Consider the following 16,023-nt stretch of genomic DNA (forward strand, 5'->3'; position numbering starts at 1 on the left):
GTGGCAAAAGCTAAGTATTACCTACGGTCATAATCTGAGGCATATACAATATTTAGCCACAACTTTGGACCGTGGCAAAACATATTTTTTTATTAAAAAAAAATAGTACTAGTTTCACCTTTCTCCTGCCTTCTACACAATTGCACAACCACCCACAATACTAACCCACAATACTCGGCAAAAAGTATTTTATTGCACGAATAATATAAGATATAATTCTAAGTGCGATTATGAAACAAACATAACAACACACAAAACCAAAAGTGCAACAACTTGATAAAAAAAAATACAAGTTATTCAATTAAAAAAGGAAATCATAAGTTACGTTTGACACCAAAATATAGACAATTGCTCGTTCTTATACTACACTTGACAGATTTCGTTCAATGAATACATGAAATTCAGCTTTGATCGATTTCTTTGTTATCCAACCTTTACAATGCCATTAGTTTAATTTAAACTAACCCTTTGATGATACTTGTATTAGGTGAACCGACGTAGAAACCTTCAAGCACTTTAAGTTGCCCATCACCACAATCCCATATATCTTAGGGAATTGTCAGATTTAGCTTCAAAACAACAAACAAAATACAATTAAAAAAAAAAAAAAAATTGGTTTGGGCCTTAAAAAAGAACCAAACTTCACAAAACAAATCAATTTAACTACCAAATACTACTCAAACTCAAAAGACAATTCCTAGCACGAAATACAACTTATGTATACATCTATATACTACCATGAAGAACTCCAACAAGTGGTTATACGAATTGATCCTCATGGAAGTCGCAACAAGAAGTAGTTACCACATAGAAATTGAAAATCAGACGTATCTAGTTATGTAAGCTTAACAAAACCTAAAAGCACATGCCAATAAATGCAATGCTACAATGTGATAATGCTACGTATGCCCATCTTAGTAAACTAATTAAAACACCCAAAGACACTCTTTATTGGTGTTATGTATGCCCATCTCAGTAAATTTATGTTAACTTAATTACCTTTAGTTAATGGCAACCAAAGATACTCTTAATTAGTTGAATGACAACTTTTTCTAACAAACAAATGATATAAGAAATTAAGAGACATGAATATGAACTCTAAGAGACAACACCCAGTACAATACCCTTAAAACCTACGTGTAAACGCACTTGTTAACTATGGAAGAAAAGCTGCAAATTGAATGCATGCAAAATGTGAATATCTCCAAGGTGCAGCAAAACTTGATATAGCAATTAATACCACCACAAGACCGGTAAAGAAACAATATCCATGACCAATCAATTACAAATTTAAACACTCAAGTCAATGAAATAGCTATGAGCTTTTAGCAAAGTGATGGTCTATGGGTAGGAATTATGGCCAGGAGTAGACCAGTGTACCGGGGAGTAGAATTTCCGAGTTCTCAAAGAATACAAATACAAAGTGAAGTCCAAATCCTCTTCCGTGGCAACAGAAGGTAGCTTTTTCTAATAGATTCCATCAAGCCTTTAAATAACCTTCTAATTGAAGATATATGCTTAAAATCCAGAAAAACTCGGTCACTATCAAAATCCGGAAAAACCTTTAATCACTGTTTTTTAGTTACTCAAAATAGGAGGTGACAAAGATAATTAAAACGCAAATGCTCATCTAAGCGAGCAGGCCCTATGAGCAAGAAGGATAAAATCATTATAATAAACAAGATTCCAAAAGTCCTTGGCCTTAGAATTTATTAAAAAATCACCACTTGCAACAATAAGAGTTGCACTTTACCTAGACAAGTGATGGTCTTTGAGTAGGAATTATAACCGGAGTAGGATTGGTATATAAACTAACCTTTTAGGAAAACGTCATCCTCACTTAATCTTAAAAACTATATAGCCCAATCATCCACGAGACCATAGAGACTTCTCTGTCTCTTAGCCTCCAAAAAAACAAAATCACGATATAAGAACCTTTGCAGACATGAACTCTATTTCAGTCTCGTTAAAACTCTGCGAAAGAAGAAGAGTGAAAGGAATATAATTTAATTTATACTTAATAAGTAATAAATTGCTCATTTTGAACCACATTAGAACCTATAGAAAGAAACAACTACCCGAAGAATCTTTGTGAAGTTTGAAATCTCATCTTCACGAATTTGGACGACAAAGCTTTCATATTTCAGCACATTTTCATACAGTAAGAATATCCCATCCAGAGGAAAGGTGTAGAAGAATTAAAACAAAAATACAAATTTACAACTTGCAAGTATGGGTCTGCATGCATAGAGGGAGATTTAAATCAGAGGTTCTCTAATGAACTGCACACATTCCATCCTAATTTCAGTCTTACAATATACTTCTATAACCTTTTTCCAAATTCTAGTAAAAGCTAGTAATTGGACTTAATACCTGAATGACCACAGGAATGCATCCATGTAAGACAATATTTTCTATTCGACCACTCCAACCATCTCCAGGTAATACAACACAGAAAACAGTGGTTGCAAGATCCTCATAATAATTATTGGAACACAGTGGAGTCACAATCACATCTTAGGAATGCCCGCTGTTTCCCAAGTTTCCCTTCTTTGTCAGGTCTTGACCCAAATTCTTCTGCCAGTTTCTGCCTGATTCCCATGCTATAATTGTATAATCAAAACAATGGCATCACATTGGTGTCGAAATGGTATGAAAGAAATACATAACATTTAAAAAAATGTACCTCAGTTTACATACGTAGCTTTAGGCCTTCCATTTTCATAAGCTGGGCCTAAATTTCCATTGAAGTAGTAGAAAAGTTTCTTATGCTCCTTATGGGGCCAGCATCCATGCAAGGTTCAATAAATTCTATCCTATCAACATGTCAAAGTTGAAAGCTATCATTCTAAAGCAGTAAAGTTCTTGGGAGGTTTAAACACCAGGATAATAATGCAATGAAAGAGTACCTGGACCACAGTATCAATCTCAAGGAACTTGGGTCTGGGAGCTTCCACGCACAAAGTACAAGATCTTTCTCAGAATCCAAGCATGGATGGTTGCCTCTTCTAGTAGATGGAATGCCATCCTAGTTCTCATATATGTAGAGAGCAGAAGAGAAATTAGAAAGATACAAACGAAGAAATAGAAATGAAAGAAAAAAAAATGAAGAAACCAAAACTACACAATCTGAAATCTACTTACCATAAGACTCAACAAACAAAACCCCACACTACGGTTTTGATTCTCAAGGCAGTTGTATCATCAGGCAAATTATGCACCGATTACATTGAGAAACTAACAAGGGAGGGGATAAAATGTCTATGGAAAATTAAAATGGTAAGGGTACCCTTTGTCAAGTCTGTCCCTTGCATGAAAGGCAAGGCCCATCATTTTTATATGTAAGAGAATAGAACATGAATATATGACTGATTAAAAAGAAGTTCTACATGTAATGAAAGGAAATAAACTATGAGAAATCAATTGTTTATGGAAATATATATATGTTCACTTCCAACTACAAGTAATTCAGTAAATAAAGGTAAATTTCATGCATAATTAATGAAAACAAAATACTAAAGTTTCAAATGTCTAAGCCGTACACTGGATTAGGCCGACAATTCATATTAGTCCACCTTTGTCTAACCTTCACTATATGTTCTAGAAGCTATGACCATGCTATGATAGAAGCTTATAACTACTTCACCAGCAAGGGTCTTAGTACCACATCTCTTTTTGAAAAATCGCTTGTGGCAGATCAGTAAGAGTTGCATTCCACCTATATAGGTTCTCTAATGCAGACAAGGAACTCAAGTAATCACTAGCATTAACCTGAGTTCACATAACAAATAGCAATGATGTAATACAGGTAACAAAATATTCTTATATTTCTTTTCCTTAATTTGACATATATGTCATTAAAGTTAGCTCACTACATAAACAGCAACCGAATAAATTAGTTTGCTTATGGAATTATACAATGGGCTTGACTCGAGGGAAACACAATGTTCATGGCAAACTTCTGTAACATTTAGTGCAAAACTTTCCTGCTGGTTAGTCCTATGAATAGCTCAACCAACTACTTCATGATTTCCAAAGGCAGTAGGCATTTACTAACAAATAACTCTATTTTCAAACAAAAAAAATATATAAATGACCGTAATTTTCCTTAAAAAGAAATACTCCACTCCTCAGTTCTACAAAATAAGAACGAATAGCAAGCCATGAATAATAAATTCCGGTAAATCTACTAGAAACTGAATGATAGATTGACAAAGCCAACATTTTTAAAACCCAATTTGATAAAACCGATTCATAAAGGTGAAATTGGGCACTCACTTACCACTCTAAAGCCCAATGCATAAAATTTTAAAACATTCACACACTACTATTGAAATTATCAAAATCAATAGGGAAAATGAGCAACAAAGTACCTCCATCGCTGTTAATAGCATCAAAATTCTGTCTTTAAACAAGCTTCCAGCAAGAACATGATGACTCAATTTCGAGCATATCTTTTAAATCCAAAACGCCAAAAAATAACACCAAATAAAAAGAAATGTCATAAATAAGAGGAAACCCTAGTTTGGAGAAAGAGAGAAGAAAGTTTTCGTTGGTGTTGCCAAAGGTTGAAGGACGGCGAGGAGAACCCTGGAAGACTTCAAGGGACTTCGTTGTTTGTGAGTTTGTATTTTTTTTTTCTTTTCAATTTTTGAACTATTATTCAATGGATCTATTCCTATGGCTTGCAGTGGTGTAAAATAACTATAAGCTATGGGCAGCCTTTCACACATGAATCCAACGACCAAAACTGTCAAAGCAGCTACAACCCAATTTGTGGCATGGTCGTAGGTAAAGGTTGCAAGTTAATGCCACACACAACAATGAATAAGCTATGGTAAAAAACCGTGGGAAAACATGCAATAGATTGTGTCCGTGGCTAAAATTTTTGGGAGTCCGTGGCTAATAGTCAGTTTTCTTGTAGTCAAACACTGAAAATGGATTAAAGAAGAAATTGCTTAAGGCTGAAAATTGCAAAAGAGATGGATATGGTGGATCGGAGGTATTCCAGTGCTTTTCTAAGTTGATCCTCATTAGCCTTCTTGAAGGGTGCTTGGTGCATTGAAGGGTAGGTATAATGAAGTTTACAAGGGGAGTTGCTCTTTCTAAAAGCTAATATTCAGTTATATGAGCATTTTGATTTTTTGAGATTTTCAAAGTATTTTAGGTCGGATAATACTACTAAAACAAATTGATTATTTCTTGGTTGATGGTTTTTCCTAAACTACATCCATGAAGTTTGCAAATTTCTGAAACAATTACGGCGAAGATTATCTAAAAGATCCCAACCATATGACCGAGTCAAAAACCTTGTCTATATACTAAAGTAGCAACCTCTAAAAGTGATCTCTCTCTCTCCTAAATGACACTCTAATATGAGAGATAACCTTTTCTAATAACCTACAATGCCACGTGAGACTTTTTTGAAGAGTTTGAGTATATTTCAACTTCATATATATTTTACCAATTAAAACAATTTGCTAAAAAATAGGTGATTTGTAACAGAATTCTTAGCAAAGTTATGAAGATCCATTGCTAAAAAATCGTAACAAAATTCTTAGTGAAGTTATGAAGATCCAAATAGTTTTTGTTTAAAAGTCCCGTTTCAATTATGGGTAATCTATCTTCTCTAATTGAAGGAGCAAAAAATTAGGAAACTAATAAACAGTATTTACTCCAGAATTTTGATGGAGTGCTATATATTAGGAAGGAAAATATTTATAAGATCTTTAATACAAGAATTATTACGGACAACTAATGAATTAATTACTTAGGAATTAATGTTAATGAAATTAGGAGCAATATACATAGATTTAATTTCAAACAACCAAAAAAATTGTAGGGCCATGTTCATCTCTTTATCTTTATACTATTTGTAAGGCCATGTTCAACTTTTTGTTAGTGCAGTTTGTAAAAGCTAGCAATTAACCTTTTCTTTTTTTTTTCTTTTTTTTTTCTAGTATTTAAAATTATGCATGGATTTCACACTCTTAATTTAGTTGGGGTAAGAGCTTAAAGTAATGTGTGTATTCATATAAATCAGATGAGGCTCATATCGCGCACTATTTTGATTTTTTCAAGGACCAACTTCAATCTGAAAAGAAACTTCATATTCATATAAATGTTGCTTTGACAACCTTGATGAATATGCATAGGAGATATATATCAATAGATTAATGGATTATGGTCATTTACTAAAACACATATGGAAGCAATTACATACGTACACTAAGTGGGATGATCCACTCTAGGAAACACAACATTAAGTTTTTTAAGATTTTTTTGTGAAGATATGAACCACGAATGATGATGTTATTGTGCTACGTGCTACTGATCAAAATTAAACTTAGTGGGATGTTGTAAAGTTTTAGGCGTATCAATATCAACTTAATACAATAACTCTATAGATCGGCATGCTAATTGCTACTTCCATAAAACACCTCAACTGCGTGCTTTAATGGTTCATATATTAGGTTTAGACCAAAACAAGTCAAAACCTTAAATGTACTTATCTTCAACAGTGTTATATGGCTTAAAATGATGCATCAAACAATAATTATTGGTATAATATTCCTCCTCCATGTATTAATCTCAAGAGTTAGACCCTGAAAGTTTTATTAGTAGAGTACATCTTAGTTTAAAGAACTCATACCTTAACCTATTTTCATATCCAATATTGAGTTGATTAATTAAAAGTTTACAGGTTTTGTTGTGGTGCATGATACAAGCTTACAAGCTGTGAGGGAGTAATATTCACATCTAATGAATATCAAACTCGTATCGAGCATAAACAGAGCTACCAACCGACCTCAAGTCCTCGTCCTCCGAGCTCACTTCATAGTGACTTGACTCAGGCAAGCAACCCATTCAACTCGCGCCTAGAGGGATGTCACCACCAACTAATCTCATGTACTCGTCTTGCGAGCTCGCTTTGAAGTGACTCGAGTCGAGTAGACGATCTCATCCAGAAGCGACCTCCATAGCACTCAATCATCTTGTTCCACAACTGCTCATAACGTATGTCTTTATTACAACCATCAAGACCGGAGCTTCAGGCACGCTTCACAACAAATGTTCTTAACTCGCCATCATGGCTCGCGAGTGACCTGAAGACCTAGATCTAACCTGACACGGGAGAGCAATAGGAGCGGGCACCTTGCATATATAAAGAGGATGAGGAACTACGTCTGACCTTATTCAAGTCTCCCTCCAGAGAGAGAACTTGATACGTAGGCAGTTCGTCCATACAAACTCGGTCAAATCCAACCCATCAACCCTATCTCTTTCAGTTGCTGATATGTTTGTAAGGTTAATCCAAAACTAATCTTTACACAAATTTTTAGTGATTTGAAAGATGGTTTAGCGATTTGTTATTATTAAGCCGGGAATGGAAGATTGCTAAATCACCGACAATCTAATTAACCATTATACAAGCTAGAGTTTACTATTATACAAGCTAGAGTTTAAGAGGCCATCTCAATTCGAACCCTCTGTGGGTAAGTGCGTGAGTGGCTGCTCATAGAAAGAATATGTCTTTCAGCTCGCAGAATATGTCCGGGGTGTATTCCCGGGTACAAAATCTAGTATATATTATATAGCAGTCTCTTTTGGAATGGTCTGAGGGTGTCCACGTCGTAGGGGGATTATGAAAAAAAAGATGAGAGAAAAATGGAAGTTTGCATTAGACCCGAAAAGTTAGAACACTTAAATCCAAAAAACCAATCGTCACAAACACTAAAAAATACCCTTTCTTTCTCCCTCACTTTCCGGATCCACCTCCGGTAAAGAGTTAAACTTCACTTCAAAATTTAGAAACTTCAATTTGTAAGTTTCTTAATGATGAAAGGAATAAAATTTAGAAACTCTATTGTTTTAGTTTCTTAATCTAATAAAAAGCTTTCATTATATCTTCAGAAATCTTTAGAGGTCTTTTCTAATAATCTGGGCGTTACTGAAGCTTTGTTATAACCTTAAGAGTGCTTCCAAGTTTTTTACACTTACTGGATTTTCACTCAAGGTACGTATAATTCATCTTCTCTTTTTACTAAATTTGTTCCATTCGTTGTCAGTTTATATTTTAATAATCATTACCTTGCGAAGCAATACCAAGATGATGTGTCTTGCAATTTTATTTTCTGTAAACTCAAGATATTAGAGTGGTAAGTTTGCATAATAATGGATTGTCTATACTCTATAGTGATATTAGGATGTTATCTTATAGGTAAAAATTGAAACACATATGAACCCTTATTGAAGCGTGCACCTGTTAGTGAACTTCTAGCTACTAACTTTTATTTTGAAGCATCTACTTATTAATTTAAGTGCTACATTTATGTTAGTGTTCAATAACCTTTAAGAAATGACACTGTGACCATTAGCACATCTCACCCTACACATTCTACAAGGGCTTAAGTGTAAACTGAGAAAGAGAAAACCTCAAGGCATGACCCGGTCCATGCACATATTTAGCTTAGAAACTGTAAAGGTTATGTTTCGTTTGACCTTACTGGAGTAGGCAATTTGTGGGGAGATGGGATGATTGATTGGGTTTGACCGAGTTCGTTTGGATGAACTGCCTACGTATCAACTTCTCTTTGTGAGGGGTGGGGAGACTTGAATCAGGTCTGACGTAGTTCCTCCTTTTCTTTATATAGGCAAAGGTGACCGCGCCTCCTCCTCTCTCGCGTCAGGTCAAGTCCTGAACTTGATGACATTTAATAAATCATGAAGGCGTCCTACAGTGGAGTAATGGCAAGCGTAGCTGAAGCTCTAGTCTTGATGATGCTAGCTACAACATATGTTACTAGCTGTTGGAGTGTTGGCTAGAGTTAGCGTTATGAAAGCTTGACGTTCTGAACGCGGGCTCTCTGGGAGAAGGACATTCGGGGTGCTGATGAGGTTGCTTAATCTGCATGAACTGGTCATCAGCGACCTGGACGTGTGGATGATTGTGATCATCTTGGTGTGTTGGACACGTGGCTAATATTCAATGAAAGTGTATATTACTCCCTCACACAGCCCCCTCTCAGTAGGTTATTAAATACTGGATAGCGATCTGGTGAGAGATTTAAGTTGGCACGTGGGACGGTTGATTTGAAGGGTCGCAAGCTAACCGCCTCGTTTTGTGGAGCGACGTGGCACGTTAGGGTTGAATAACATGATTGTGTTTCTTTGGGAAACGTACCGGTGGCTTGCAATATACGCTTGGAGAACTAAGGAGTTTCTCATTGCACCCTTTGAGTTCAAGAGTCTAAGGTTAGTTTCTGCCATTTTCCTTTGTGCTTTTCTTTCTTTTGATCCTTGTTTTCCGTTGGGTTCATTAGGTTTAGCTGTAGTTACTTGTTGTCATGAACTTGTATTAGAAGAGGAAGTATGTCTGATTCAGATGATACTCGATCTGATGAGATTCGAGAGGTTTTATTGAGTGAGGAAGTTGAAGATGTTGGTTCTGATTCTGTGGTAGTTGTGGTGAGCAGTTCTGGTAATAGGTTTTTGTCATCCTCTAGTGGTTTATCGCCTAGGGTATTAGATAAGTGTGTTGCTAAAGCTTTTGTATAGTTGAGGGAAGTTTATGATATACATGTAAGCGACCTGAAGATACACGAACTTGGGGAGGATGCAGACGTGTTTAGCAACAGTTACATACCACTAGGTTTTGGGGTAGTTGTATGTGAGGGGCAGTTATGAGCTGGTATGAGGATACCATTCTTGAAACTTACTTGCAGTTTTTTGAACTTTTGTAAGAAAGCGCCACGCCAGTTCGTTGGCAACACCTGGCGGTTGCTTAGAGTTTTCTATCTGTTGAACGATAGCGGGGAGTCCGTATTGAGGTTGCTGATATTCTTGAGCACTTCACTGTGAAGCAATCTCGTGCCAATAATTTTAGTTTGTAGACGTGAACAAGGAAGTCGAGCGTTCTAGATGGTGTGAGTAACGAGCCTTGGGAGAGAAGGCCATTGCTGTTAATTGGAAATTTTTGTGCTAGTGGGTTTGGAGTGCAAACTAGGGTTTGTAATTTTTATGGTATGTTTTGGTGTCCTTTGTTGTATATTGAGCAATATTTGTTTTACTGAACTGATGTCGGGGTTGTTTGTTTTGCAGAGGTCGTTATTACAGGGCGAACGAATCGTGGTGTGATTGAGAAGTTCGCTAAGCTTAGACGAGATGAGAAGTAGGAGAAGCTGCCCGAGGTAGTGACCTACTTTGTAGAAAGGGGAGGTCGTCATATAAGGCTGAAGAGGAGGAGTCAGAAGAAAAGAGCTCATGGTTAGGCTGATAGTGAGTCTTCTAACGAAATTGTCATGGAGAGGGAAGAGAGTGGCATTATAACTAGGGAGGCTATGAACAGGAGTTGAAGTGGACCGGTGAGGCCTATAGGTGGTGGTCGGACCTTTGGGGGTGATGATGGTGTGACCAAGCGTTCTGGTGGGAAGCAGGGTCACCGCGCTGGTTATGATCCTACTCCTAGGGAACAACCTAGGAGGTGTGCACCCGTTCTGGTGGATGTAGATGAGCTTAGTGTTCCAGTTCGAGAACCTGGAAGCTTGTTAAAGAGAAAAGCTAGTGCTGAGGAAGATAGGGCGGCCAAGGCGGCTCGTCTGGAGGGCATAATGAGGGGGGATTCGAGCCATCGCTCTATTAATAGACTGGCTGGGCGAACTAAGGGTGGTTCAAGTTCCCGGGGGTGGTTGTTCCAGAGGGTCGATTTGAGAGATGTGGATCTGAACTCCCTCAAAAAGGAGAAAAATAGTTTTGCTGTTGCTGTTCTTCCCCCTACTGGTAGAGGCAAAGAAAAAGCTTTGAGTAAGGGAGGTGCCAAGACTGGTTCTGGCAAGGGAAAGGGTTGTGCCCTTGAGAAGGGGGTCTCCTATGTCAATCCTGACACTGGTGAGACTCAGTACGTGCTGAGCTCTGACTGTAGCTTCTAGTCGGCTCCTATAGCGAGCTGCTTGCTGGATATCATATATTGCTCTCGATGGAGATCGGCATAACCTAGACGCCATGGGAGACCTTGCTGCAAATATGAGGGCGATGGACCTTGGGTATTGTTTAGTAAGTGTTTGTGTGATTTGGCTTTTTGTGGTGTGTAGGTAGAATGATGTATTGATGTGTGAGTGTACTGTTGTTTTGTAGGTAATATCTGGATACTAGAAACTGAAAGAGCTGGCCATGATCAATGATGCTGAAAAGAGCAAACGAGAGAAGATGAAAGAAGAACTGGAGAACGTTTGTACCATTCAAGTATCTCTCCAAGCTAGTTTTGACGAACTGAAGAAGCAACACGATTAGGTTGCTTTGGAGAAAATGGTCCTGGCGGGGGCGCTGGAAGAAGCGAATGACGAGGTGGCATTGTACATTGGGTACGTGGAGAAAGCAACAGTTGCAGCCCAGGCGGCGAAGGATGCCTATGAGACTCTGTTGGGAGAGGCGACTGAGCTGGCCAAAGATTACAACGAGCTGGAGCAGAAATATCTTGCTTTACAGGAGGAACTAGAACGTGGAGCTTGAGGTGCAACAGTGATAGACACACCTGGAGATGCTAGTACCGTTCTTCCTGTATCTAAAGGTACTGTTCTTGTGAATGACTCTATCTTAGATCTAGCTTTGGATACAGCCGCTTTGGAGGACGCACTGGAGCCCCTAGCCACTGAGAATTTGCCGAATGTTTCTTGAATATTGTCAGCTTTAAGTGAGTGCTCTCTTGAAAGTCTGTTGTCTTTGTTTTGTCTTTAAAATGGTTGTCTTGATATAATAGAGCTGGTTTTCTCGGCTTACCTGGGCAGTTCGTCTTTTATGTTCGTTATGGCTTTGGCCACATACATTAAGAGTTGTTAACCTGGGGCGACCTAGGCAGTTCCCTTTACTTTTTGCTATAATTTTGGTATTTGGACGAGCTTGTTTTCCACATAAGTGGAAGTTTGGTAGTTTTAAAGAATTGGTTTCCTGGGTATGTTCAGGCAGTTTGTATTTTGCACTTATGAAATGCATGTTTGGTTTGAAGTATTAGGTTTCTTTTGTCTGAATGTTTGGAGCGTGTTGTCTTGACATCTGAGTAGGAATTAGACCTAGAGATGTATATCCTGTTATCTAGGAAGACTTAGAGTGCCATGAAACATTTGAGCTCGATTGAGCGTACTGCTCAGGAGAGCGTTTTGAGTGTGCCCGGGAACTTTCTGCACTAAGTTGATCCTAGAGTTATAGGTCTACAACGAGCGAGAAATGTTAGAGCTATGAAGCCCTTGAGCCTAAGTGAAGATTTTAGCTTAAGTAAGTGTGGTGTTCTTAGAGAACATTCTACACTGAGTTGACCCTAGAAGTATAGGTCTCCAACTAGTGTGAATTGTGTGAGCTATGTAGCCCTGAGCTCGATTGAGCGTTTGATCGTAGATACCGTTTGATCTCTGGAGAGCGTTTAAGTTTGTTTGAATGTGTTGCTATTAGAGAGCGTTTTGGACTGAGTTGACCCTAGAGTGTAGGTATCCAACTAGTGAGAATTGTGTGAGCCATGTAGCCCTGAGCTCGAGTGAACGTTTAAGTGTGTAGAACGTTTAAGCTCTGGAGAGCGTTTAAGTTCGAGTTAGCGTTTTGCTCTTGGAGAACGAGCTATGCGTCTACTTAATGACATTGAGAGATTAGAGTGCATTGATGCCAAAATAAAAACTATGTGTATAATGTTAAGACTAAGAACTCATGGAAATAGAATTTTTTATTGATAAATCTTTTTTAATAAGAAAGTATTCCAAAGACGTGGTAATGTCTGTCCATCTTGGGTTTTGATCCAATATGCTCCGTTGGTAACTACTCGTTCCACTATGTAAGGGCCTTCCCATGTTGGTGCCAGTTTTGAGTCATCCCTAGTCTTCTTCAAGACTAGGTCGCCAGGTTGGAAACTTTGAGGGTTAACTCACTTGTTGTATGTCTTTCTCAGAATTTGGTGGTAGGATGCCACTCAAATGACTGCTAGGTCGCGTCGTTCCTCAAGTAAGTCGACCTCTCGAGCAAGAATGGAATCGTTATGACTAGATTCGACGATCTCAGATTGAGTCGTTGTAATTGTCAGCTTAGTAGGAATGACGACTTTAGTACCGTAGCATAATGAGAATGGTGACTCACCTGTACCAGAACGAGTTGTCGTTCTATGAGCCTATAGAATGTTTTCTAGCTGCATTGGCCACTGGCTTTTGTTCTTTTTAATCTTCTTTTTCAAGTTCTCCAGAATTGCTTTGGTACTAGCTTCTTCTTGACTATTGCTTTGAGCGTATTGGGAAGTGGAGAACGCGTGAACAATCTTTCACTTAGCCAAGAATTCCTTAATTGTTTTTCCCTTGAACTGGGAGCCATTATCCATTACCAGTGTGTGGGGGAGGCCAAATCTGTTAATGATGTTGGTCCAAATGAAGTTTTTGATATTAGATTCCTTGACATGAGCCAAAGGGATCACTTCCACCCATTTGGTGAAGTAATCTGTCGCAGCTAGGACGAACTGGAAGCTTGTGCTTTTCTATGGAGTGAATGGACCCATGATGTCCAAGCCCCACATGTGAAATGGCCACGGACTAGCAATGTTGATGAGTTCTCGAGCTGGTTGGATGATATTGTGGCTAAATGTTTGGCACTTAATGCATTTGAGTACATACTTCTTGGCATCAATCTACATTATTAGCCAGAAGTATCCTTGTGAGATTGCTTTGTGAGCAAAAGAGCGACCTCCCGCGTGGTTTTCGCATTCTCCCTCGTGGATTTCTGTGAAAATCACTTGACCCTGTTCTGGGCTTATGTACCTCAGATGGGGTCCTTTGGTGGATTTTCTGAAAAATTTGTTGTTTACTAGGCAGTAACGACCTAACTGGTATTGAACTTGTCTGGCCTTGATGCGATCGGTTGGTGCTTTGCCTAGCTGGATATAATCTATGATAGGTTGCATCCATGTTTGACTCATCTGAGTGTCAGAGAGTGGGCATAAGTCACTGATTTCTAGGACATGCTCATTTTGGTAAACAGGTCTATCAATGACCTCGATGAGTAGTTTCTTAGGGTCACAGTTTGGTGTTTGGGTTGCGAGGTACGCCAAGCTGTCAGCATGGCGATTCTCTTCCCGTAGGAAATGGTGTATTGTGACTTTCTAGAAAGAAGGCAGTAATTGATTTATAACTTGAAGGTACTTAGAAAGGTTACCTTCATTGGTGGTATACTCGTTGGCAACCTGACAAACGACCAGTTGTGAGTCACTAAAGACCTTGAGCTCCTGAACATTGAGTTCTAATGCCATGCGAAGTCCCATGATCAGGGCTTCGTACTCAGCTTCATTATTGGAGGACACAAAATTGATGCGAACTGATTTTTCCACCATAGAGCCATCTGGTGACGCTAGGACTACTTCGACTCCATTGCTACCTGGATTGCTAGCTCCATTTACGTAGATTGACCATACCGATGGGTCTTGTTGCTTAGAGGGTAGTTCTTCTCAGCTGGCAATAATGTCTTGCTTGTGAAGTAGATCAGTTTCTCTGCATTATGTTCCTCTTTGAAGAGAACTAAACTGATAGGGAAGTCAGACACATCTAAGTATAGCCCCAATGTTTCACCATTAATTGGTTTAGCCAGTACAGGTGGTGTTGACAAGTAGTCCTTGAGAGTGGAGAATGCTTGGTGGTATTGTTCGTTCCATGAGAACTCTTCACCCTTCTTGAGAATTTGTAGGAAAGGCCGGCATTTGTCTGATGCTCTCGATATGAATCGGTTTACAGCTGCCACCATTCCTGACAGTTTTTGTATCTGCTTCTTTGTTTTTGGGTCAGGCATGTCTAATAATGCTCGAATTTGATTAGGGTTTGCTTCTATCCCACGTTGTGAGACCTTATACCCTAGAAATTTCTTGGAGGATGTTCCAAAGAGGCATTTCTTAGGGTTAAGCTTCATCTGAGTTCGTCGAAGTCTGGAGAACGCTTGTGTGAGATGATCTAAGTGATCTTCAGCTTTCTTGCTTTTGACAACCATGTCGTCTATGTAGACTTCCATGGTGTCACCTAACATGTCTTAGAACATATCGGTGGCGAGTCACTGGTAGGTCGCTCCAGCGTTCTTAAGGCCAAATAGTAGGCCGTTGTAACAGTAAATCCCTTGCTCTATTACGAATGAAGGTTTCTCTTGGTCTTCTTCTACTAGTGGGATTTGTTGTAGCCACTATAGGCATCCATGAATGACAAGAGCTCATGGCCACAGGTCTGGTCCACAAGTTGGTTGATTCTTGGTAAGGAGAAGCTATCCTTAGGAGTTTCCTGATTTAGGTTGGTAAAGTCCACGCAAAGGCAAACTTTGATGTTCTTTTTTGGGATTGCTACTATGTTAGCGACCTATTCAGGGTAATCGACCTTCCTAATGAAACCAACTTTTTTGAGATTTTCAACCTCTTCATTGATTACTTTTTGGAACCTAAGGGATAACTTTCGAGGTCGTTGGCGAACAAGTTTTGCATTGGGGTTAACATTTAACTTATGGTATGCGATATTGGGATCAATTTCAGGCACATCGATATATGACAAAGCAAAAACATCTTTATTTAATGATAAAAAGATTACAAGTTGTGCCTTGAGAGTAGGATCAAGGTTAGCTCTTACATAAACGAACTTGGGGCCATCCTCAGTTCCTAGGTTGACATTTTCCTTCAGCTTGGTCTGAGCAGTTGCCTCAGTGGGCTGAGCAACCTCTGGGGTCTTGGTCTCTTGCGGTGTCTCCTTGATCTGAAGGGGTAGGGCGACCTCTAGGGTCTGGACTTATGGAGGGACGTTTTTTACCGAGCCCCCAGTGTTCTCTTTTGCGAGTTCGCTGCTGGGGGCCTTGGTCAAGGTCTTGACCTTAGAGATGAAGTATTCTACCAGCTTGGTTTATGCGATCTCTCAGGCTTGTTGACTGAGAGGATCTGATTGCAATTGTGGGCATCGAGCTGGTTGCTTCTGAGCTCTATCATGCCTCTAGGGCCAGGGAAGCGTAAAACCTGATAGAGTGTTGATGACACTACTTGCA

At 38.9% G+C, this 16,023-nt stretch overlaps 1 long non-coding RNA gene across 6 annotated transcripts; it reads right to left on the reverse strand.

The window, feature by feature from the left end:
• Window positions 1–277: 277 nt before the first annotated feature.
• Window positions 278–4,730, reverse strand: LOC147518200 (uncharacterized). Of its 6 annotated transcripts, none has more exons than XR_015211727.1 (5): window positions 4,374–4,730; window positions 2,910–3,771; window positions 2,687–2,816; window positions 2,374–2,603; window positions 278–569 (listed from the first exon to the last, which is right to left on the reverse strand). It is a non-coding gene; the product is annotated as an uncharacterized LOC147518200 (long non-coding RNA). The 6 variants fall into 6 exon arrangements; XR_015211728.1 differs by having other exon boundaries at window positions 2,910–3,034; window positions 4,374–4,702; XR_015211726.1 differs by having other exon boundaries at window positions 2,910–3,028; window positions 4,374–4,699.
• Between the last annotated feature and the right edge of the window lie 11,293 nt (window positions 4,731–16,023).

This window comes from Coptis chinensis, chromosome 2 (assembly GCF_015680905.1).
Source record: "Coptis chinensis isolate HL-2020 chromosome 2, ASM1568090v1, whole genome shotgun sequence".
NCBI lineage: Eukaryota > Viridiplantae > Streptophyta > Magnoliopsida > Ranunculales > Ranunculaceae > Coptis > Coptis chinensis.